Here is a 24,774-nt window from a genome sequence, read left to right as displayed (position 1 = left end):
GGGCAGAGCTGGAGGACAGGCGGAGGGAGGGCAGAGCTGGAGGACAGGCGGAGGGAGGGCAGAGCTGGAGGACAGGCGGAGGGAGGGCAGAGCTGGAGGACAGGCGGAGGGAGGGCAGAGCTGGAGGACAGGCGGAGGGAGGGCAGAGCTGGAGGACAGGCGGAGGGAGGGCAGAGCTGGAGGACAGGCGGAGGGAGGGCAGAGCTGGAGGACAGGCGGAGGGAGGGCAGAGCTGGAGGACAGGCGGAGGGAGGGCAGAGCTGGAGGACAGGCGGAGGGAGGGCAGAGCTGGAGGACAGGCGGAGGGAGGGCAGAGCTGGAGGACAGGCGGAGGGAGGGCAGAGCTGGAGGACAGGCGGAGGGAGGGCAGAGCTGGAGGACAGGCGGAGGGAGGGCAGAGCTGGAGGACAGGCGGAGGGAGGGCAGAGCTGGAGGACAGGCGGAGGGAGGGCAGAGCTGGAGGACAGGCGGAGGGAGGGCAGAGCTGGAGGACAGGCGGAGGGAGGGCAGAGCTGGAGGACAGGCGGAGGGAGGGCAGAGCTGGAGGACAGGCGGAGGGAGGGCAGAGCTGGAGGACAGGCGGAGGGAGGGTAGAACGAGGAGGAGGTTGTCGTGGTCCTCGTGTCATTGACGAACTCAGTTGGAAATTGTTCAAGTGTAGGTCGAGGGGGTTTTACTCGCGCCCCCACAGTTGTGGACCTGGACGACGCAGGAGGCAAATTTATACACAGACGGGAGGACGTAAGGGGGAGTAAAAATTGTAGGCATTTCCACTAGAGTGACCTGTGACCTCTGTTTGCAAGTTATGGCCTTTTGGCGGGCCGAGGAGGGACTACCACCACCGCCTCTGCTTCTGCGCCACCAGACCAGACGTCAAAGTGGTGTTGACAGAGGCACGAAACCCACGCCTCCGACTAGCGCCGGTGGAAGGGATGGTGCTGGGGAGGGATGGGGTGTGGGTGTGTGTTGTGAAGACACAAGGATGTAAGCTGGCGGGCTGCGGACGGCAGCCGTCAGAAGTATATCGGTGCCGGTGTCAAGGGACCCGCCGAAGGACATGGCCCTTCACAGCGGCGACAGGCGTGTTAGCCACGCTGTCAAGAGCTCTCCCTCCCTCTCTCCTCTCCCTCTCTCTCTCTCTCTGATGGCGGGGGCGAGGGAGTTGTGTGGGACGGAGGAGGTGGAGACAACAGTTGGCTCGTTTACTGACGACAAGGACCCCTGAAGCCTTTGGGATCCCTCCTCGGCCCTCGAGGCATGGATGCGTTACGAGCCCCCGTCTTCGGCGACGCCACCGTCAGAATCAAGTCTTCATCATATTCCTCCTCCCCTGGCTTCTGTGTGTGCTGAATTTGTGGGCTCCTCCAGTGACTAGACCAATCCCTCAAGGTAGGAGCTCACTAATCACGAGAATAATTGATTAGAAACGATATATTGAGACGAAATCAAGAGGAATTGGAAGTATTTTTTTCTTCGACCAATCCGCTTGAACAGAACGTATTCCTCTGGCTCTCTGGAAGACTGTCATAATCTCTATACCTCGGTGAAGTCTGTCACAGATACCTTAACGTGGGCCACCACTCGGACAGATCTGACGTATAGAAAATGCAATTACAGATCAAAGACATTCTTGAAATGACATTTTTTGAAGTTTTCTTTTGATATTGCTCAGAACAAATGTCTCGGGCGTAAGACTTGTCATTCAATCCCTTTTCTAAATATTTCTTTCATGAGGATTTATTGTCTATGACTTACTGCATTACCCTCCCAGTTGTTCATCTCCATCTGCCTGGTCCAGCACCATCTCTGTGACCCTTTAAGAGATTCAGCACCACCTGTGTGGCTTCCTGAATCATTCAGCACCATCTGTACGACCATCCTAGGGGCTCAGCACCATCAGTCTGACCCTCACTATGTCTACCACCATCTGCATGACCCTACTAGTGGTCTAGTGCCATCCGTTCGACACTTTGTGTGGTCCTGCGCCATCTGCGTAAACATGCCGGTGGTGTAGCGCCATCTATTTGCCTTTCCCAGTGGCTCAGCACCATCTGTCTGAGCCTCCCTTTAGGCCCAGCACCATCTGTGTGTCCGTGCCGGTGGCCCCCGGGCACCATCTGCCTGACCAACGCACTTGGGAGACGTGACCACGGTTTCGAAGGAGGCATTTGATTGAAGGAAATTGAATAAAAGAGCAGAGAAGGCGGGCAGGGGAATAACAATAGCGAGAATTGTATTCCACTAAAGGAGATAAAATGGAGAGAGAGAGAGAGAGAGAGAGAGAGAGAGAGAGAGAGAGAGAGAGAGAGAGAGAGAGAGAGAGACCGAACATAGAAACAGAGGGGTTTACGACGAGGGTGTTGCCTATAGAGGGACAGAGACGTGAATAGCGTCGTAAATGAAGCAAAGACACACACACACACACACACACACACACACACACTAAAGAGAAGCCCCTCACTGAATCGACCCCAAATACCCACACTTATGTGCGTGTATTTCCTGAAGGTGGAAGATACACCAACGAAGACGTTCTTTCTAACGACGGCGAACTCAGAACTCCCGCTCACTGAAGGAGGGACGACTTACTGCTTTATTGCCGACATGAGCGCGAACTTCATTCTTGACCTCTGACCTTACAGGTTAGGTCATGTGATGTCTTCTCTGCCTATAGGGTAGGTCATGTGATGTCTTCTCTGCCTATAGGGTAGGTCATGTGATGTCTTCTCTGCCTATAGAGTAGGTCGTGTGATCTTCTCTCTGACTATAGGGTAGGTCATGTGATGTCCTTTGTGCCTATAGGGTAGGTCATGTGATCTCTTCTTAGCCTATAGGGTAGGTCATGTGATCTCCTCTCTGCCTATGGGGTAGGTCATGTGATCTCTTCTGTGCCTATAGGGTAGGTCATGTGATCTCCTCTCTGCCTATGGGGTAGGTCATGTGATCTCTTCTTAGCCTATAGGGTAGGTCATGTGATCTCCTCTCTGCCTATGGGGTAGGTCATGTGATCTCTTCTGTGCCTATAGGGTAGGTCATGTGATCTCCTCTCTGCCTATGGGGTAGGTCATGTGATCTCTTCTTAGCCTATAGGGTAGGTCATGTGATCTCCTCTCTGCCTATGGGGTAGGTCATGTGATCTCCTCTCTGCCTATGGGGTAGGTCATGTGATCTCCTCTCTGCCTATGGGGTAGGTCATGTGATCTCTTCTTAGCCTATAGGATAGGTCATGTGATCTCCTCTCTGCCTATAGGGCAGGTCATGTGATCTCTTCTGTGCCTATAGGGTAGGTCATGTGATCTCCTCTGTGCCTATAGGGTAGGTCATGTGATGCCCTCGGTTATGATGACAGTTATCACACGGAAGAGACTAGCTATTCTCTGGAGGTAGTATAACTTCCGGCCTCAGAGGTGAAAGGTCAACAGGTCAAACTGTTAAAGCCTCTCGAGTGAAGCAGTTTCTGTCGAAGTTCCCCCACAATGGACAGGTTTGCTCCTTTTAGTGGTAAAGAAAACGGAAATTTCTGACTTCAAGAAATTAATCTCTGGCTGGGAAATAAAGCTGTGTGTTTCAGGTATAAAACCTGTGGTTGGGAAATGAATTTCCGTGTTGAAGAGATAAACCTGTGGCTAGAAAAGAAATCTGTGTCCAAGAAATAAACCTGTGGCTAGGAAATAAATCTCCGTGGATAAGAAATGATTTTGAGCTCATAAGGTCAAAGGTTGGTGTAGGCCGGCACCACGGTCGAGTGTGTGGGATTCTTGTATATAATTCAAATCCCCTTGGGTGCCATGTCCCTCCCTCCCTCACATCTATCCATCGGATCATCTATTGTTTAACCTTATGCCATGTATACCTCTCAGACCTCCTCCTTCGCCATCTTACCTTCCCTCCCAAGTCTCTTACTTTCTCCCTCATCGCTCTCATCCTCGTCTCCCTTTCTACGACCTTGCCCGAGGATTGAGCCTCTTTCTACTTTGAGAATAAAGTTTAAGATTTTGATATTCTACCCTTCCAGCTCCCCCAGCATTCCCATCTTCTTTTCCAAAGAAGTGTTCACTCCTCCTCCTGGTTGGTGGTGATCTTTCACTCCTTGCCCTGGCCTCCATCTTTCCCTCGCACTAATCTGTCTTTTGTCATCCTCTTTCCCAGCAGGCTGCACTTGCTTCCCTCCCTCCCTCCTTTCCTCACACCAGGCTGCACTTGCCTCCCTCCCTCCCTCACACCAGGCTGCACTTGCCTCCTTCCCTCCCTCACACCAGACTGCACTTGCCTCCTTCCCTCCCCCACACCAGGTTGTATTTGCTTCCCTCCCTCCCTCCCTTACACCAGTCTGTATCTGTCTCCCTCCCTCCCCTCCCTAACACCAGGCTGCACTTGCTTCCCTCCCTCCCTCCCTCCCTCACACCAGACTGCACTTGCCTCCTTCCCTCCCTAACACCAGGCTGCACTTGCTTCCCTCCCTCCCTCCCTCCCTCCCTCCCTCACACCAGACTGCACTTGCTTCCCTCCCTCCCTCACACCAGGTTGCACTTGCCTCCTTCCCTCCCTAACACCAGGCTGCACTTGCTTCCCTCCCTCCCTCACACCAGACTGCACTTGCCTCCTTCCCTCCCCCACACCAGACTGCACTTGCCTCCTTCCCTCCCTAACACCAGGCTGCACTTGCTTCCCTCCCTCCCACACACTGCCGTTCCTCCTATATACACTGTCGCTCCTCCCACACACTGCCGTTCCTCCTATATACACTGTCGCTCCTCCCACACACTGCCGTTCCTCCTATATACACTGTCGCTCCTCCCACACACTGCCGTTCCTCCTATATACACTGTCGCTCCTCCCACACACTGCCGTTCCTCCTATATACACTGTCGCTCCTCCCACACACTGCCGTTCCTCCTATATACACTGTCGCTCCTCCCACACACTGCCGTTCCTCCTATATACACTGTCGCTCCTCCCACACACTGCCGTTCCTCCTATATACACTGTCGCTCCTCCCACACACTGCCGTTCCTCCTATATACACTGTCGCTCCTCCCACACACTGCCGTTCCTCCTATATACACTGTCGCTCCTCCCACACACTGCCGTTCCTCCTATATACACTGTCGCTCCTCCCACACACTGCCGTTCCTCCTATATACACTGTCGCTCCTCCCACACACTGCCGTTCCTCCTATATACACTGTCGCTCCTCCCACACACTGCCGTTCCTCCTATATACACTGTCGCTCCTCCCACACACTGCCGTTCCTCCTATATACACTGTCGCTCCTCCCACACACTGCCGTTCCTCCTATATACACTGTCGCTCCTCCCACACACTGCCGTTCCTCCTATATACACTGTCGCTCCTCCCACACACTGCCGTTCCTCCTATATACACTGTCGCTCCTCCCACACACTGCCGTTCCTCCTATATACACTGTCGCTCCTCCCACACACTGCCGTTCCTCCTATATACACTGTCGCTCCTCCCACACACTGCCGTTCCTCCTATATACACTGTCGCTCCTCCCACACACTGCCGTTCCTCCTATATACACTGTCGCTCCTCCCACACACTGCCGTTCCTCCTATATACACTGTCGCTCCTCCCACACACTGCCGTTCCTCCTATATACACTGTCGCTCCTCCCACACACTGCCGTTCCTCCTATATACACTGTCGCTCCTCCCACACACTGCCGTTCCTCCTATATACACTGTCGCTCCTCCCACACACTGCCGTTCCTCCTATATACACTGTCGCTCCTCCCACACACTGCCGTTCCTCCTATATACACTGTCGCTCCTCCCACACACTGCCGTTCCTCCTATATACACTGTCGCTCCTCCCACACACTGCCGTTCCTCCTATATACACTGTCGCTCCTCCCACACACTGCCGTTCCTCCTATATACACTGTCGCTCCTCCCACACACTGCCGTTCCTCCTATATACACTGTCGCTCCTCCCACACACTGCCGTTCCTCCTATATACACTGTCGCTCCTCCCACACACTGCCGTTCCTCCTATATACACTGTCGCTCCTCCCACACACTGCCGTTCCTCCTATATACACTGTCGCTCCTCCCACACACTGCCGTTCCTCCTATATACACTGTCGCTCCTCCCACACACTGCCGTTCCTCCTATATACACTGTCGCTCCTCCCACACACTGCCGTTCCTCCTATATACACTGTCGCTCCTCCCACACACTGCCGTTCCTCCTATATACACTGTCGCTCCTCCCACACACTGCCGTTCCTCCTATATACACTGTCGCTCCTCCCACACACTGCCGTTCCTCCTATATACACTGTCGCTCCTCCCACACACTGCCGTTCCTCCTATATACACTGTCGCTCCTCCCACACACTGCCGTTCCTCCTATATACACTGTCGCTCCTCCCACACACTGCCGTTCCTCCTATATACACTGTCGCTCCTCCCACACACTGCCGTTCCTCCTATATACACTGTCGCTCCTCCCACACACTGCCGTTCCTCCTATATACACTGTCGCTCCTCCCACACACTGCCGTTCCTCCTATATACACTGTCGCTCCTCCCACACACTGCCGTTCCTCCTATATACACTGTCGCTCCTCCCACACACTGCCGTTCCTCCTATATACACTGTCGCTCCTCCCACACACTGCCGTTCCTCCTATATACACTGTCGCTCCTCCCACACACTGCCGTTCCTCCTATATACACTGTCGCTCCTCCCACACACTGCCGTTCCTCCTATATACACTGTCGCTCCTCCCACACACTGCCGTTCCTCCTATATACACTGTCGCTCCTCCCACACACTGCCGTTCCTCCTATATACACTGTCGCTCCTCCCACACACTGCCGTTCCCCCTATATACACTGTCGCTCCTCCCACATACTGCCGTTCCCCCTATATACACTGTCGCTCCTCCCACACACTGCCGTTCCTCCTATATACACTGTCGCTCCTCCCACACACTGCCGTTCCCCCTATATACACTGTCGCTCCTCCCACATACTGCCGTTCCCCCTATATACACTGTCGCTCCTCCCACACCTAAATACAAACACTCGTTCCTCCTATATACACTGTCGCTCCTCCCACACACTGCCGTTCCTCCTATATACACTGTCGATCCTCCCACACACTGCCGTTCCGCTCTCACACGCTGTCGTTCTTCTCAAACTGCTGTACTATCGTTCCTCCCACACACTGTCGTTCTCACCACACACTGTCGTTCCTCCCCCACACACCGCCGTTCCTCCTACAGACAGCCGTTCCTGCCACCCATACATTACACCATTCCTCCTGACCAATACCGTCTCTCCTACACATATGAAACGACCCCTGCCTCCCTCCCTGGCCTCCCGTCTCGCACTCTGATCTATTACCACATCCTCCACCACAGCATTCATCTGCCAGCTGCAACGTCGCCTCTGGTTTGTATGGGAGGAGGAAGTAGAGGTAGGTGGTTGGTGGTAATGGGAAGGAGTGGTAAGGCATGGTAGTGGTTGATGTAGGGGGTTAGGCGTGTGGAGGGTCGTGGGCGTCGCTGAGGGGGGGAGAGATAGGGAGGTGGTAGAGGGAGGTGTAGAAATCCTGAAGGGGAGCATCTGGGTGGAAAATGGATCACGGACGAGGGGAGGCCGCTTGGGGCAGAGGGGGATCTGCTGACGGAATTAGTTGGTGTCTGGCGCGTCCTAACAAGGGCGCCGCCCCAACCCTGTATTAAGAGAAACCAGTAGCCGCCTGGTCCCCCGCCAGGCACGTCCAGGGCCTGGCGTCGTTCATCTCCTCCACCCTCGACCCTCTCCGTGAGGAGAGAAGCACCACGTCTCGTCATCACTCACACTACGAGTCCTGCTCCTCCACGTCCCCTCATCACTCACGCTACGAGACCTGCTCTTCCACGTCTCGCCATGTCACGCTACGAGACCTGCTCCTCCACGTCTCGCCATGTCACGCTACGAGACCTGCTCCTCCACGTCTCCTCATCACTCACACCACAAGACCTGCTCCTCCACGTCTTGCCATGTCACGCTACGAGACCACCAGCTCCAGCACCTCCTTAAGATCAATCACACTAAGAGACCAGGGTTTTCAGAAGCTTAATCTCAAGTCTCTATTATTATTCAGCAAGTCTATAACCAGGATACACTCCACCAGATGGCAATAATTAGGATACGTTTGATAGACTATCGGATGGAAGTTAGAAGAAAAAAAAAAGGATTCAAACTCTAGTTCCACCATTAACATTTTCCTCCATTTTTTTTCCTGGGGATATTTTTGTCGTTCGGGCACCCTGATGAATCCATGAGGAGGAAAATAAGGGAGTTTTAGTGCGGTTCTCAGCCGGCACCAAATGACTGCTGGGTTTTGTGCTCCACTACCAATCACGACGCTCGCTCGTAAACCCCGCCGAGCAGGAGGGAGGGAGAGCGGCCAAGAAGGGCAGCGAGGGGGAGGAGTGAGAAGGCAGTGAGGAACGGTGAAGGAGGAGGAAGGAGAAGAAAGGAGTAGCCCGTCATGGAGGAGAGGAAGTGGCGATTGTTGTGGCGAGGGATGAGTGGTGTGAGGGCCAGGCATCACGTGTATTCCTCAGTTAGTTCAAACGCTCGCTTGGTATCGTTCCAGTCCACTGTGCTTACCCGAGCACCCAGGCCACACCTGTGTCTGACCTCCGTCATAGCCACTCGCCTTGTTCCGTGCAGCCAAGCACAGAGCTGTCACAAAGATATAATATTGCTTTGACAAACCAGGTCTGGGACGGCTGGATGTGGGATAACTGGGAGCGGCTTTGAAACTCGTCGCTCGACTGGTGTCCGAACATTAATTGGCCAGCCCCAGGGAGGATTTAGCCCCTCTGGCTCGAGGCTCACGTTAATAAATGACATATTGACGCTAATTCCGAGCTTGTGTGTGTACCTGCTGGTGTTGTCCTCCTGTCGTGGACACTGCCGAGGACAGAGGGGCAAGGCTACTACTGTCCAAGGGAAGAGACGGGAGGCTGCACCATCACCTGTGCTACAAAGGCGACGACCAGCACCCTCTCTCGTGCTCCCTTTGGCAGTGAGGATTGGTTACCGATGGCGCTGGTGGCCAGTTACCCCCGGTGACTCCTTCGTCAGGAGGAGTGGATGATAGTGTTGGCACCGATGGCCAGCGCTAATTTCATGGCCCCTTCGGCAGGAGGAGTGGATGATAGTGTTGGCACCGATGGCCAGCGCTAATTTCGTGGCTCCTTCAGCAGGAGGAGTGGATGACGACGGCGGTGGCGGCTGACTATGACCAACTCCTTCGGGTTCTTCTTTCGGCAGAAGGAGTGGATAACAAAGGTGCTATTGCCTAAAACTATCTGGCCCCCTCCGGAGGGAGGAGTGGACGATGCCAGAGATGGATCTCCAGCAGGGGAACACCCCGCCTACTCACCATCAATCCATGGACTGTAAACAAAAGCGAATCAAGTCAAAAGTAAACAAGACAGAGGTGCTGTGCAGGTAGACATGGGTTCCTTCCATAGATTCTCTCTCTCTCTCTCTCTCTCTCTCTCTCTCTCTCTCTCTCTCTCTCTCTCTCTCTCTCTCTCTCGACGATGTTTTTCCTTTGGACGATTGTGGTCAAGGGAAGGCAGCGGCCTCTCCTATGGCCGTTGTTGATGCGACTCACAGAGAGGAAACCGGATGAAGTTGAACTTCAACCCAGCCACTGAAATGCCATTTTAAACTTAGAGTGAATGGAAATATAACGAAGGTGAGTAACGTAAGTACAGTGGCGCTCTGTACACGAACGGACAAGAGATGGACGAGTGAGAAAAAGGACGAATGAAGAGACGAATGAGGGAAGAGATGGACGAATGAAGAGACGAACGAATGAAATGACATACGAACAGGAAAAAAGACGAAGGCTTTTGGCTGGAGCTCAATAAGGAACACCAGGATGAACGAAAACAAACGAAATAATCGTATTATTCTATTCTTACCGTTTTTTTTCTTATATTTTCACACCTCGTTTTTCGGATCCGAAATTAACAACGAATTTACATCCGATACTAATTGCTTTCAGGATATCTAGACATCGGAAAATTAGCACGAGTATAGTCTTTCGTACCAGCCAGAGCGAAACTGAATTCTACATTTTAATCGTTGACGAATCGACACTCTGGGATTATGATCATAGGAATAGTATTTCATTTCCATTTCGTGACATGGAATTAATGAAATGTTAAAGATTTTTGTACAGCTTCTCACCCGTACCTGTTTATCATATATATATATATATATATATATATATATATATATATATATATATATATATATATATATATATATATATATACACACACACACACACACACGAGATAATCACACATTTACTTAAATGTATCTTTTTATATCTTTTCCACGGTGATCACTATTTCAGTAGTCTGCTACCTTGCACACAGACATACACACACACACACACACACACACACACACACACACACACACACACACACACACACACACGCGCGCGCGCGCGCAGGCGCGCGTGCAGAGCCCCGAGGGGACGCTCTCAAAATAGCTTCATTTTACCAACACATTTTCATGGGAATTTTAAAACAGCCTGCGGCCCCATCCGGCTGATAGCCTCCCCCTGCCACGCTCCCAGGCTGGTGAGTACTGAAGGTGCGTATGCTGAAGTATTCATAAGCGTATAGTCATCGACGCTACGCACGTACGCACGGTCATATCTGCAAGTTCAATGCAGGGGTGGAGAGAATAAATATATATATATATATATATATATATATATATATATATATATATATACATTATATATATATATATATATATATATATATATATATATATATATATATATATATATATATATATATATATATATATATATACACAGATTTATATTCAGCTGTAGAAACTCAAGTGTGAATGGATGAAAACACACACGTTCACACACACAAACGCACACGCTCATACACACACACACACACACGTTGTGTGCACTATGTCATCCCACAGCTGCTAGCAACAGCATTGAAGACGAGCTGTGGACCTCGGAGGTGTGATCAAGTGTAGAAGTCTAGGTCTGGAACTCGCTGAACACCCTGCTGTGTGAACACGTCTTTATTCGTGGATATAAGTGTTCTGTGTGTGTAGAGAGAGAGAGAGAGAGAGAGAGAGAGAGAGAGAGAGAGAGAGAGAGAGAGAGAGAGAGAGAGAGAGAGAGAATCTACCAGACGTGGGCAGATCCGATCTGCAGAGCTGGTCAGGTGAGAACTGTTGTGTACAGAATGTTGAGGGAATGAACCAGCTTTGGCTCCTGCCTGTAAGCCGAGCGGGTGTGCGTGCATTGCCGTTGCCGGACTCGCTTACATTCATCGTTTATGAACTGACATTTAAGCTCTCCTTGTACGATTGTCTGAGCAGCCCAACCGAGACTAAGGTTCCACACAAAGCCTCGCTGTCTGTATACAGCTGTAACAGAGGTCCTCCAGTTAACTAAGACCCGGTGATTTCCACGGAGCAGCCAAGACTTTAATTCTAACAGCTAGTTAGTTACATATGCGATTCACTATACGGAGGCACAACCCATATACGCGAGTGTTAATTATAGCGACAAATGGATAAAAGCTAAGAAGGAAAACAAAAGTATAGAGGCAGGAATCTATTGATCTCGTTTCGACACAGTCTTCCTCAGGAGAGTGATGTATGGCACACCCTACCAGTGACAGAGGTTAGAATACACAACTGCTGGATCAAGGAAGTGGACAGAGAATCGCTACCCTGACTGGCCCATGCCTGAGGCTCACTTGTCTTAATGACCAATCACAGAGCACCTTAACTTTCGTCTAGATGAAGGCAATATGGCCTGCGTCCAATGGTTTCTTCACCTTCTCGTCTCGTCCCTTGGTGTACAGTCTTACATCCCTACCTCCACCTGGGTAATGTCCCTCTTCGTCCACCTGTATCTCCATAGGAATGGAGTTGTAGTAAGCGTCTGACGTCATCTCTGTGGTTCCTCAGCCTCCCCTTGTTTCCGTGTGATCAATTCCTCCTCCTCCTCCTCCACTCGCTGCATGGGAACTCGTATACTATACTGTGTAGATATGTTTTTTCCAAGTTCCTCACGATATTTCTGATCTTCATACCTGATGTCATTGCCTATGTTCATGGATTTAGTCTAAAATTGTGTGGGCGTATGTTGCCTGCTGTGAGATAGGAGGCCCACCAAATCTCTCTCTCTCTCTCTCTCTCTCTCTCTCTCTCAACGCCTATCACCGTAACTAGGTCTGTCCTTTCCTCCAAGCCAGATGCTCTGTGGAAGAAAGACACACACACACACACACCAAGGTACCACCTAACCCACAGCAAACAACACAGATGAACAATATCTTCGCAGATGAACTCCACCTCAGGAGAATGATGAAGAAGTCAAACTCTCTGCCGGTAAGTGTTAAACAATGTTCACCAAAATGTTCACGTCTTCCATATATATATTGGCGAAACTATAATATGCTTTTGCTTGGTCAACGCACTTCAAAAAGTACAAAGAACTAATACAAGAGGAGAGCAAAGACTAGTGTATCTAGAGTTGAGCCGAGGTAGTGATTTTCAAAATGATATATCAACAAGAAAAGGTTTCCTCTTTCCATTATGATAGACAAGGAATTTTAGAGACTTTGTTATATAATGTTGAATCAGATACTCAAATTAAGAGACTCCATCTTTACTAAGTGTATCAAATCCAATATGGCCACTATTCTCACAAGTCTGTGTCCACAAATCTGTCGACTACGGAAGATAGAAGAGTGAGGGGTGACCTGCATCACGACATTCAAGTTATATAAAGTGATGACACTGGCTTGTGGGGTGGTTGGTTATAAAAGTGACCGAACATTTTATGTTATTTTTATGGGATCAGAACCTTTAAGTTTCTAAATGCGTTTTACGACGTCAGGAGTGAACAGTTCTGAGAAAAATGCGAAGATAGATGAACGAAAAAGGCATAAGGATAACTCAGTAAAAAAAAAAAAAGGGCCATGTTTGCATGACTTTTACGAGGCGAACGTAAACGATAAATGGAGAAGGTAAATGATGAAATGGTGAATGTGGAGAGAATACAAAAAGGTCAGAAGAATGGCTTTGGGTAAATGAATGATGTGGACAGATTGAGGGGGGGCTGTTACGAATACAGAACCCCCTCCCATTGCCGTAGAACAGAGTCATTTCAAAGAAGTTATACGCTTAAACACGTAGAACAATTGTGCCCTATTAACACACACACACACACACACACACACACACACTAAATCCATCACAGATGACCTCAATCTAGAACATCCTCCCTACAAACCTCTCCCACAGAGAGAACTGTGGAGGGCTAGTCAATAATTCAGGCGATCTGAACCCCCGTACAGAAACTACATCGGGAACCCATCCTCACTCCCATCCACCAGAGGTCAGTGTAGCTCCCCTGTTAGGTCGCAAGCGGCCTATGTCCATTCAACCGCAGGGCAGCAGTAGTCCTCCACCAACAGACATGGTCTGGCTGGTGTCCGCCTAAAGCTACACACACACACACACACCTCTAGCTCCTCCTAGCTGTCAACAGACGACGGCTAACGGTCCTCCAATTTGTCAGGAATCACAAAACAGTTGAAGTCAGTGTCGCTGCTACTACTGCTGGTGTAGTCGTCGAAGTAAGGACGGGAAGTGGAGGCCGAGGATAGGAGGAAATGATGTTAGAGGGAAGGGAAGGTTACGTAGGAGGGTTATGGGAGTAGATTTTGAGAGAGTGGTGGATGTTCTTTTCAGGGGAATGAGAGGTGTGGGAGATGGGAGGAGGTGTATACACACCCCCGGCTCTGCTAGTCTCCTCAGACCAGGCGGGGATACGAGACCCCGAGATAAAAGATGAATGGTCAGTTTATCAAGCTGAGTGGGTCTTGTCTTCCTGGGTATTTTGGAGTTTAGACAGTTTGAAGGTTAGCGCTGTCTGTTCTGGTTTTTTTTTAGATATTCCCTACCAGGACTGCGAAGAGAGAGAGAGAGAGAGAGAGAGAGAGAGAGAGAGAGAGAGAGAGAGAGAGAGAGAGAGAGATTCTTTTTTCTTTACGAAGGTCTACGGAAACTTCAGCTTGGCTCAGCAAAGGAAATGTTTGTATTATATATTGAACTGTTTACCGCTGCATAACAGGGAAATACGAGGAAGTGTTTGGAAACGTCGCTCTAGAGAAACCCACTAAGGAAAGCGAAACACACGAGAATATTTCATCAGTGGAGATCTTCCTCGACAATACATTTCACCATTACATTTCCCTCCACTGGAATTGAAGAGGAAGTATAGTTTACTACAGAACTTCCTGGTGTAGGAGGTCTCCTCTCTCTCATGGTTAGGTACTTGGTCTTTGTGGTGACGTATGGTCGTGTTAACCCACCACCTCCCAACCTACCAAGTCTTGTAGGCCAAGGGGGGTTTCGTGGTAGGGGCCCTTGACGTAGCGACTCCCAGGTACCTACAACCTCTTAAGGGTGTTGCAAGTTGTGCTCCCGCGGAGCAACATCACCACCCTCCTCCCTTCTTCCCACACTTTTGATTTGCGGAGCTTTGAGTGCTAAGACCCAACCACACCTTCGCTTGGAGACGAAGCCCAGCTTCCTGGACTTCAGCGTCGTACAAGCACTGTACGTCCTTTTTTTCCCCCTCCCTCTCTCTCCCTCCTACAGGCGGGAGGTCGTCCTAGAGGCCGTGGTTGCCGCTTGGGGCCGCTTCCTTCTCCCCTTTTCAGTATTACAAATAACCCAGCAAAGCGTGTCATGTAAATCTTCGCCCGCTGTAAAATCATTTACATTGTGAATTCAGCCGCTGGGCGACGCGGCTCGCGTGTGGCCCCCCCGTAAACCTCCCGGCTAATGAAGGTGAAATTTCAATAACAATGGAGCATAGTTACGCCGACGTGTCCACCTCCTGCACACAAAAGGTTGTCCCCCACCAGGGGCAGGAATTTATGGCTGTCACGACCTGCATGCTCATCGGGACGGAGGAGGAGGTACCGGTCGTGGAGGGGGAGGTGGTGGTGGAGGAGGAGGTACCGGTCGTGGAGGGGGAGGTGGTGGTGGAGGAGGAGGTACCGGTCGTGGAGGGGGAGGTGGTGGAGGAGGAGGAGGTACCGGTCGTGGAGGGGGAGGTGGTGGAGGAGGAGGAGGAAACCTGCCATGGAAAATTTTGGCATGATAGGAATAGAGAGAGAGAGAGAGAGAGAGAGAGAGAGAGAGAGAGAGAGAGAGAGAGAGAGAGAGAGAGAGAGAAATATACATATATGAAGTGCCTTGAAGATGGCAGCACGGTTGGGGGAGAGAGAAAGGAGGAGGGGGTTTCACTCCTGGGCCTGAAAACAATCAGAGGCCATTTTTCTGGCTGTCTGTTCTCGAGCGGGACATCTCCAATTACCAGCCGTCGGGTGGGAGGTTCTGCCCTTCATAGACGGTGAGGGAACACAACACCACACGCGTCTGGGCGGTCTTGTAAACCCAACACTTTACCTGGTTAAAGATCGTCGGGAACCTGTGGAAAGTCCTAATGCCCTTGTGTACCAGTGGAAAGTCCTAATGCCCTTGTGTACCAGGTGGAGGGTCTTCGTATACTTGAAGGGTCCTTGTGTACCTGATGGAGGGTCCTTGTGTACGTGGTGGAAGGTATCTGATGGGTGAAGAGTCCTTGTGTACCTGATGGAGGATCCTTGTGTACCTGGTGGAAGGTATCTGATGGGTGAAGAGTCCTTCTGTACCTGATGGAGAGTCCTTGTGTACCTGGTGGAAGGTATCTGATGGGTGAAGAGTCCTTCTGTAACCTGATGGAGAGTCCTTGTGTACGTAGTGGAAGGTATCATCTGATGGTCGTTATAACACTCTGACACTATCAGAACATCACACTTGTCTCCCCTTATCAGTGTGACAGTTTAGAAATCCCTGGTGGCCACCCCCCCCCCTCCCATCCGATGCCTTTCTTACATTCAATCATTTTTTTACGAGAGAACACCACAACCCGGGGTCTCCTCTGATGGTTTCCACCCTTTCCTCACACTTGTAGTCCGTCTGTGCCTCCTTCAGGAAAGCTGGTCGTGGGTGACCCTAGGCTTCGGTTGCTGTTGCTCATGTCTTCGTGTGTGTGTGTGTGTGTGTGTGTGTGTGTGTGTGGCTGTTGGATGTCTCCACACCAAACGAGAAACCCTTCACCCTACTGAGGCACTGGGTCTACCCAAGGGGGAGGCGACACCCTGGTAACTGAAGACCTGATGGTTTATGACAAGGTCACACCTGCTGAGGGACAGTAGTACCGTAAGTGTCCTAACTAAATTTGTATGAGAGAGAGAGAGAGAGAGAGAGAGAGAGAGAGAGAGAGAGAGAGAGAGAGAGAGAGAGAGAGAGAGAGAGGCTAAAGTCTCTCGGTCGTCCCCTCTACGATAAGAAACCCGCCAACCCCTGCAGCTTAATTTCCAGGAATTATTGACGTCGGGCACAGTGAAAGCATACGAGGATGTAGGCGGCTTTCGGGAGAGAAGAGGTGGAATCTAGACCGAGTGTGATACTGGCGGTCGAACGATGCGAAAACATGAAACACTTAAAATTCGATTCGACACCTACTAGGGGGGAAAAGAGTGGGTATGGAACTCCATATGAGAAGTGTGTGTTCTTGACAATCGAGAGGGAGAGAGAGAAGGAACACGAGATGGCAACGGACAGGCTTATAAGTGGGAGGGAATAAAGTAAAAGTTCATAACAGGAGGCTCGCCTCCTCCCCGATGATAGGGACGAGTTGTGAGGGTTGTGGGGGATGGTGTGTTTGGGGACGGAGGATGGGCGGGAGAAAAGTCATTTCTGGTGCGGTGCAGCTGACGTATATGAAGCAACAGGGAGGGTGAAAAGACTGCAATACCAGCCCCATGAATGTCCAGGCCGGAGTGAATGGTGGGGCGAGATTGCAGTCCGTAGGCTTGAGGATTGCTGACACAAATGACTCGGGATGTAAGCTCCCCAGATCTTTTTTATTCCTCTTTTTTCCCCCCCCTGTTGTTGCGGTTGAAAATGGAGTTGTTCCACGCGGTTGGTTAGCTAACACACACACACACGTCACCTGTGTTGTCAAGGTGAGCAGGGAGGGGGAGGTGCGTTTCCAAAGGCCACCCCACTCCCACACAACCCTCTCTTTTTCCATTCATTGATGGAGACCCAGTTTATACACGAACACACGACTGAGATGAAGAGGTCTTCTTCCAAAGTGGAAACGCGGAGTTCATGCGTGTGTGAGTTTCATTATTTCAGGGGTGTGTGTCGTATTCTTGTTCAAGAGAGAGAGAGAGAGAGAGAGAGAGAGAGAGAGAGAGAGAGAGAGACCCCCTTTCCTCGCTCCCATATCCCACGTTCGGGTTCTGGCGGTGACGACGACGCTGGAGCTTAAGACTTGGCTTAAGTGATCTATATGCCTTGTACAGCCCCCGTGTCCCTCGACAGCCTTTCTCACCCGCACTCATAACTCACACCACAGATGGTTTGAATGACCTCGGTGCCCTGAGCAACCTTAGGATGTCTTGCGCAGAGCTCCTGGGTCTTTATGTAAGCCGCGCATCGTCGCCACGTCATTCAGTTAATCAATGTACGAACACCGAGAAGCAAACTTCTACTAGAATAAATTTCACACCACAAAGTGACCTCCGTCACTCCTCGTCCCTCCTGCAGCAGCAACATTAACAGCAGCCTTATTGAACCTCTACAACTCCTCTCCTCTCCCATAGCAGCACCACGAGAACCCCTAAAGCGACTCGCTTCTCCTGAAGCAGGTCCACGAGATCAGAAAGTGACTCACCTCTCCTGCAGAAGCTCCACGAGATCATACACGTATTTATCTCTCCTGCAGAAGCCCCACGAGATCAGAAAGTGACGTCTCTCCTGCAGCAGGACCACGAGATCAAGCAGTGGCTCACCTCTCTTGCAGCAGCGCCACGAGATCAGAGAGCGATTCACCTCTCCTGCAGAAGCACCACGAGATCAGAGAGAGATTCACCTCTCCTGCAGAAGCACCACGAGATCAGAGAGAGATTCACCTCTCCTGCAGAAGCACCACGAGATCAGAGAGAGATTCACCTCTCCTGCAGAAGCACCACGAGATCAGACAGTGATTCACCTCCCGTGTAGAAATACCACGAGACTAAGCAACGACTCACTTCTCGTCTAGCATTCACTAAAGAATCCTAGCTTCAACTCTCGTCGTGACTTCTGCACCAGCAGTGTCTACTGTCCTTAGTTGCTCCACGCCCTGGAACACATCAACACAACATTACCATGGTTATCTTCGTTTCTGTAACCCTGTTATTGTCCTCGCATTCCCAAAGAGTGCTAGGCAATCACACTCGGTCACCAAATGTGACAGCCGCAAACACCACTCATGTTTTTTTTTGTTTGTAACTGTGTTACAAATGCACATCTTTTGTCAGAGGTCACAGCCGACCGACCATCTCGTCTTGGTAATAATGTCGATGAAATACGTCAAACAAAAGCCAGGGATGACTCAAATATTCAACACCACATCACGAACCATCACCAACCAGTGGAATAACAGCAATAAAAATGTGAAATAAAAACTTACAAGAACAATTGATGGTTAGTTGAGAACTATGTACAGGAGTTCAACACAAAGTCACCAAACAGCATATACAAAAACAGCACCAGCAGTGACACCAGGCTGGCCCTGTGACACCAGGCAGGCCCTGTGACACCAGGCTGGCCCTGCCAACACCCGACATACTGCCAGCACCCTCACTAATTATATAACCCAGCTCCTCTCCTCTCCCCTGAAAATAAAAAAAAAAACGCACCGAAAAAATCCGAATTTAAATGGAAATCAGTGATCGTTTTCTTTTTTTTTTTTGATATATATATATATCAGAGAGTTTACGCGTTTTCCGAAAGAATATCAATCTTTTACAAGTCTGCCATTTTATGCAGATGAGCCAGAGACGTGTCGGAATTACAGCGCACACGATTTTAGCTTCCGGGTAGCGCGGGTGTGTGTGTGTGTGGAGGAAGGATGGACGGGTTGGCGAGCCCAGTAAGAGGATGAGATGAAGGCGAGTTGTGATGGACTCCGAAACCCACAGCAAAGAACATCTACTGACACGAAGAGAGAGAGAGAGAGAGAGAGAGAGAGAGAGAGAGAGAGAGAGAGAGAGAGAGAGAGAGAGAGAGAGAGAAATTGCCTCGTATTTTTATTATTCATCTCTCATCTTCTGGCGTTTCCATAGTTTCAGTATGTTTTCTTTTGTTAACCTCCATAATTTTTAAACGAGTCTCCCCTCCTTTCTCCCACTAGCCAACCATCTAGTTACTATGCAGGTGTTTTCTGGCAGCTTTTCAGAATCTTTTCTTGCCTTGTTTTTTTTTTTACCTCTAGCTGTTCCGTTCCTATTGTTTCCTCTAGTTGATTGGTTCCTACATTGTTCCTTCTAGTCAGTCCTCGTTCCTGTTGTTCTCTCGAGGGTTAAGAATAGACAAGACGAAGTCTGGCAGACAACACTTGTTCAAGAAGCTCAGGTTACACGTTCAAAATCCAGGTGACAACTGCTCAACGCAGTCCACGCCAGCACCAACCTCACCTCCCTCACATACCCTGGTCCGCTCACCAGTCAGGCGGCAGCCAATCCCAGGCCGTGATTCAGTGGCGTGACCGATGACGTCACTTGCACGTCATCGCGAGTCACGGAATCACTTCGTCATCTGACATCACCCGTACCCAATTCGGTTACAGCCATACAACGCTCCTCCCTGATCTTAAAGCAGATCACTATACTGAAAGCGGTCCACCGGACGGCGTGATCTTGACCTCCGGCGTGGCAGTGGTCGTCATGGAGACTCTCCTCCTCCTCATTCTCGCTCGAACCTTCGGCTCCCTCTGTGGGAAAGTTGTTTCTAATGGCAGGTACACGAGTCACCAGACTGTCGTCTTCTGCGTCGTTCCCAGTAGCCTCATCCCCAGCCGACTCCTCTACCACAGATGGTTGCGACGTGACCAGCCGCAGATCACGCAGGTGGCGCGGCACGCCGTCCACCTCGACATTCAGCGCACAGACGACTCTGGTCACCGATCCAATGGCGCTCTGAACGTTGCATCTTGTGCTGGGATGCCGCGCGGATCCACACTCTGTCGCCGACCTTGAGGCGATGCTGCGCGTTCTCTGGCCGATCATGTTCGCTTACATGCTGAGCGGCCTGACCTCGTACCTGGAGAGTCGATTCGCAGGAGCGGAGGAACGAAGGGTCGTCACCTCGTGGCATCGCATTGTAGCGATAGACGACCTCTGTAACATGGCAGCGTTTCCTCGCCGGTATTGTCTTCACCGACAAATGACATCGTTCCGATATCCCGTTGCCGGAAGGGACGTTCGCACAGATATATATGACGTTTATCCCTCGGCGGCTGGCAAACTCGCGTTGTCGGTCAGCAACTCTTTCGGTGCAACACCGACTCCAGCTGGTCAATGACACCAGTCGTGTCTTGACGTCTGAGTCTCCTTCAAATAGCATATCGTGATGGGCCACAGTCTATCAGTGTCGGATAGTGCTGGTCCCCGACGTGGCATATGTCCTTGCTGACTCTACTTCAACAATCTGAAACTTCTAATGTCCCTCTTTCCCACCTTTCCGGCGCCGGGTCAGTGGATTGGTACGCTTCACACCCTTGCACGACTTTGCGCACTTGCCGTCAAGTGATCGACGGGAAGAGCCTCCTTCAGAGAGACAGCGTGCGCTTAATGCCGGGATGGCTACTGGTTTCGTGAATATTTCGTGTAGCACCTGGTCAGCGCGTCTCCAGGCGCCGATGGACAAGCATCTCGCTGGCAGCTTTCGTTTTCAGACGCGATCTCCCTGACGGTGCGTTCATCACCCAGTAGTACACTGTCTTCGAGTCAGTTAACAACAGAGTTTTCATCTTCCAATGGACCGCAAGGTTTACTCCCCGAAACACGGCATCCAGCTTGGCGAGATCGATGCGAGAGCATTCGTTCTGCCGTAGCCAGCAGAAGTCCTCAACGATGTTACCGTTCACCTCCAGCAACGCCCCAATCCAAGAGCACTGGAGTCCACCCATACAATGGCCTCGTCGCCATCCACATTCCAGTGATCTTGAGCTGGATCAGAACATTTCACACGATGTAGGGTCTCGGCGAGCATCGAGTGCAGCTCCGGATTGGTGAGCTCGCTATCCCAGGAGGTGGTGACCGTGTTGGCTCTTTTCAGGTAGGAGGCCGCCACACGCAGCCAGCCATAAACAGGCAAGTGACTCGTGAAACGCCCACACAAGGAAAAACGCCAAGCGTCTTGTCAACTTCTCCGGCACCTCACCAACATCGTTGTCTCGCTCCCAAAGAAAAAAGGCCGCATCGCTCCCTCCAGACCCGTATGCCTAACACCCGAGCTTCTTTGGACACTCGCTCAGCGGGCTTGCACTCCAGGCCGTGATGACTGAGGTGGTTCTCAACGTCTGTCGCAAGCGCGACCCTCTCGTCCACCAGGATATCATCCAAGTACGAAGGAGTTGCACAATTGATCCTCTAGTCCCAATACAGTACTTCATTACCAAGGGCGCGATGCTTAGTCCATAGCCCAACAGCGTCAAACAGTATCGCCGTACCTGGAATACCACCGTCTGATACAGCCAGAGCGAGTGGCTCACGTGGACCTGAAGGTGGGCTTTACGCAGGTCGACAAGAGCAATCTTCTGCCCACGGCGGCGCCACTCATCTCGCCGCAAACGTCTGCGTCGGCCGTATGTGGCTCAAGATGAGAGCTCAGCTCACGGAAGTCGAGCACCGGGCGTACCTTCCCTTTATTCTAGTGAACCACGACCATTAGCGGGATTGTCCCCTTCAATGCTCCGTGACGCATCTCATCGTGTGGAACTAGCCAGCCATCTGCAATCCAAAGCGACAGCTCGCGTTCGTGCTCTTGGCGAGCCTCCGGTCGTATCCGGTACTCTAGAGTGGTGTCCAACAGACGTGGCGGCTCCGTACCGTCATACGACACCCACAAAACCGTCCACTTTCTCGCTACCGCATCATAGGTCACGGTGAAATCTTTTTCATCAATAACGGGACCTGTTGCCACAGTCGCTACTGCTGAAGATGGAGACTCGTCAACACCAAAGCGCACGTCGTTCGGCGTGCGCATCGTCACCTCACGAAAAATGTTAACGCCATTCATGCCCAGGACGAAGATGAGGTTCAACGGCCTAGCGACCACCACCAGCACCTCCACTGGTGACGCAACTCCTGACGGCGGCTGGATGTGCATCACACCCGTTACCTCGCACAAGTACCGTTCACCGGATCTAACAGAAACGTGCGCGATGCTCTTCGTACAGCCGGTGTCCACCAGGGCGTCGCAGCTCACCCCATCCACGATTAACCGGACCCTCGGCAGAGCGTGTTACTGACGAGCCGGAGAGGAGGCTGGCGCTGGCACGACGAAGCGATATGCCCTCGGCGGCCACAGCAAAAGGAGCGTATGTTGCCGCGTCCACCTCGGCGCCCGTCCCGTCCAGGTAAACAGTCACAGGCGTAGTGACTGGGCTAACCAGAGTCACAGCAGGTTACAACAGCTGCCTCGACCTGTTCACCAGCACGAGCAGCGCGCCGCAGCGCAACAACTGCCGCAGCTGCGCCGCCATTCTCCTCAGCCAGCACGACACGGGCGCGGCTCAGGATCTGGCCAATGCCCATGGATTCCATGCGTGAACCAGCCCGCAGGATGCGGTGGGCAGCGTCGGCTAGGCCGGCCACAAACGCACAGGCCAGACTGGTGTCAGGCATACCCCCAAACAGCACTGCCAGACGACGCAAGTCTGGCCACGTACACGTCCCCTCGACTCACCATCACCCAGCTTACGAGCGGTGAACTGCTCGTAAGCGTAAAACCAATCTGACGCAAATGAGGAGACAAGATCTTCCTTGATTCTTTCGTACACCATCTTGCTGGCACTACTCAGCTGCCGGTAGACAGCAAACGCACCGCTGATGAGCCGCAGTGGGATGATGATAATAATGATGTATAAACCCGACAAACTCACCTCACAGCTGATACATCAGCTCGAACTTACCCAGCCACTTGATCACGTCGTGTGACGATCTGTCGAACTCTGCGATCAACCGGACCTCCATCACCGGATCGCTCACTCGAGTCGCCAGGGCACCGGCCTTCACAACGTCTTCCCCAACGGTAGACATGCCCAAGATAGCTTGTAGATAGTCGAACACCAGCGGCACAAACTCCCGAAGACTGTCGAGGGTTAAGACTGGAACCCTGGCAGACAACACTTGTTCAAGAAGCTCAGGTTACACGTTCAAAATCCAGGTGACAACTGCTCAACGCAGTCCACGCCAGCACCACCCTCACCTCCCTCACATACCCTGGTCCGCTCACTAGTCCGGCGGAGGCCAATCCCAAGTCGTGATTCAGTGGCGTGACCGATGACGTCACTTGCACGTCATCGCGAGTCACGGAATCAACGCGTCATCTGACATCGCGCGTACCCAACTAAGGCTTCAGCTATACAACAAGTCCCTATCATGACTTCTAGTTGGTCCGTTCCTATTGTTCCCTCTATGTGATTGGTTCTTACTGTTCCTTCTTGCTAGTCCCTTCCTTTATTTCCCTCTGGTTAATCGGTTCCATCTGTTCCATCTAGGTGATAAAAGTTGTTATTTGATCCATCTAGTTGATTCAGTTCCTTCTGTACCCTCCATCTGATGGACTCTATTCCATCAAAAAAACAAAAAACTGTTTGAGCTTGACGTAGTGAAAATATATTAAATGACCTTCATAAAACTTTACCATGTCAGACCTTACTTCTAATGATAGTACGAACACTATTGATAAACTCTTATCAATGCGACAATGGCCATCATATTACATACGTAATGTTCAAAAATATAATACATCTACAACATTCAATCGCCCTACATTACTGCTTAGTCTACCACATCTACAACATTCAATCGCCCTACATTACTGCTTAGTCTAACACATCTACAACCCCACATCACAGCATAGTCGGTTTTGATTAAAGAGACATATATAGAAACGGTAGAGAAGATCTAAAGGAGTTCAGCCACAAATTTGTATCTAGAGTTGCGACGCGAAGCTAAAGAGTTATATATGTAACTCTATGTCACTCTTTAGCTTCGCTATAGATATAGTATAGATACATATTTTGAGCTACACTCCTTTAGATTTTCTCTACCAGTTCTATATTATGTCGCTTTGATCAATTTTTGACCATTCCGTATGTAGCTCATGGTAATCATCGCATTTATTCTAATGTGATATATATATATATATATATATATATATATATATATATATATATATATATATATATATATATATATATATATATATATATATGAATTATTCATATATGCTAACATATGCACCCATTCCTTCCTCGTCCTTGCGATATCCAGGAGCTGAATATATCTGTAAAATATCTGAATGCCTCACTCAGGCGCACTCCCTGGGCTGCACTGCCACAACACATACAATCAACTCCAAATACAGATCTATACACGGTCGCTATGAATACCAGAGTTGCCAGGCGCGGACGGTGGAGATTGCTGAAGCCCGCCGCTACATTTAAAGGGCGCTTGGGGTCGAAATGGAATGGAAAAAAGATGAGGAAAAAAGAACATTATTAGTTGCGCACAACTCAGTCTATGTGATGATGGTGTGTGTGTGTG

The 24,774-nt window shown here is 50.7% G+C and overlaps 1 protein-coding gene across 1 annotated transcript in view; it reads right to left on the bottom strand.

Annotated features, from left to right (window-relative positions):
- LOC139765648 (probable cytochrome P450 301a1, mitochondrial) overlaps positions 1-23,261 on the bottom strand; it is an 84,384-nt gene extending 61,123 nt beyond the window's left edge. Inside the window, exon 1 of the mRNA XM_071693344.1 lies at positions 23,136-23,261. The gene's annotated coding sequence lies outside the window, so the exon portion shown is untranslated. The remainder of the gene's footprint in view (positions 1-23,135) is intronic.
- Between the last annotated feature and the right edge of the window lie 1,513 nt (positions 23,262-24,774).

This window comes from Panulirus ornatus, chromosome 55 (assembly GCF_036320965.1).
Source record: "Panulirus ornatus isolate Po-2019 chromosome 55, ASM3632096v1, whole genome shotgun sequence".
Lineage (NCBI taxonomy): Eukaryota > Metazoa > Arthropoda > Malacostraca > Decapoda > Palinuridae > Panulirus > Panulirus ornatus.
This window is presented reverse-complemented; position numbering and strand designations above follow the sequence as displayed.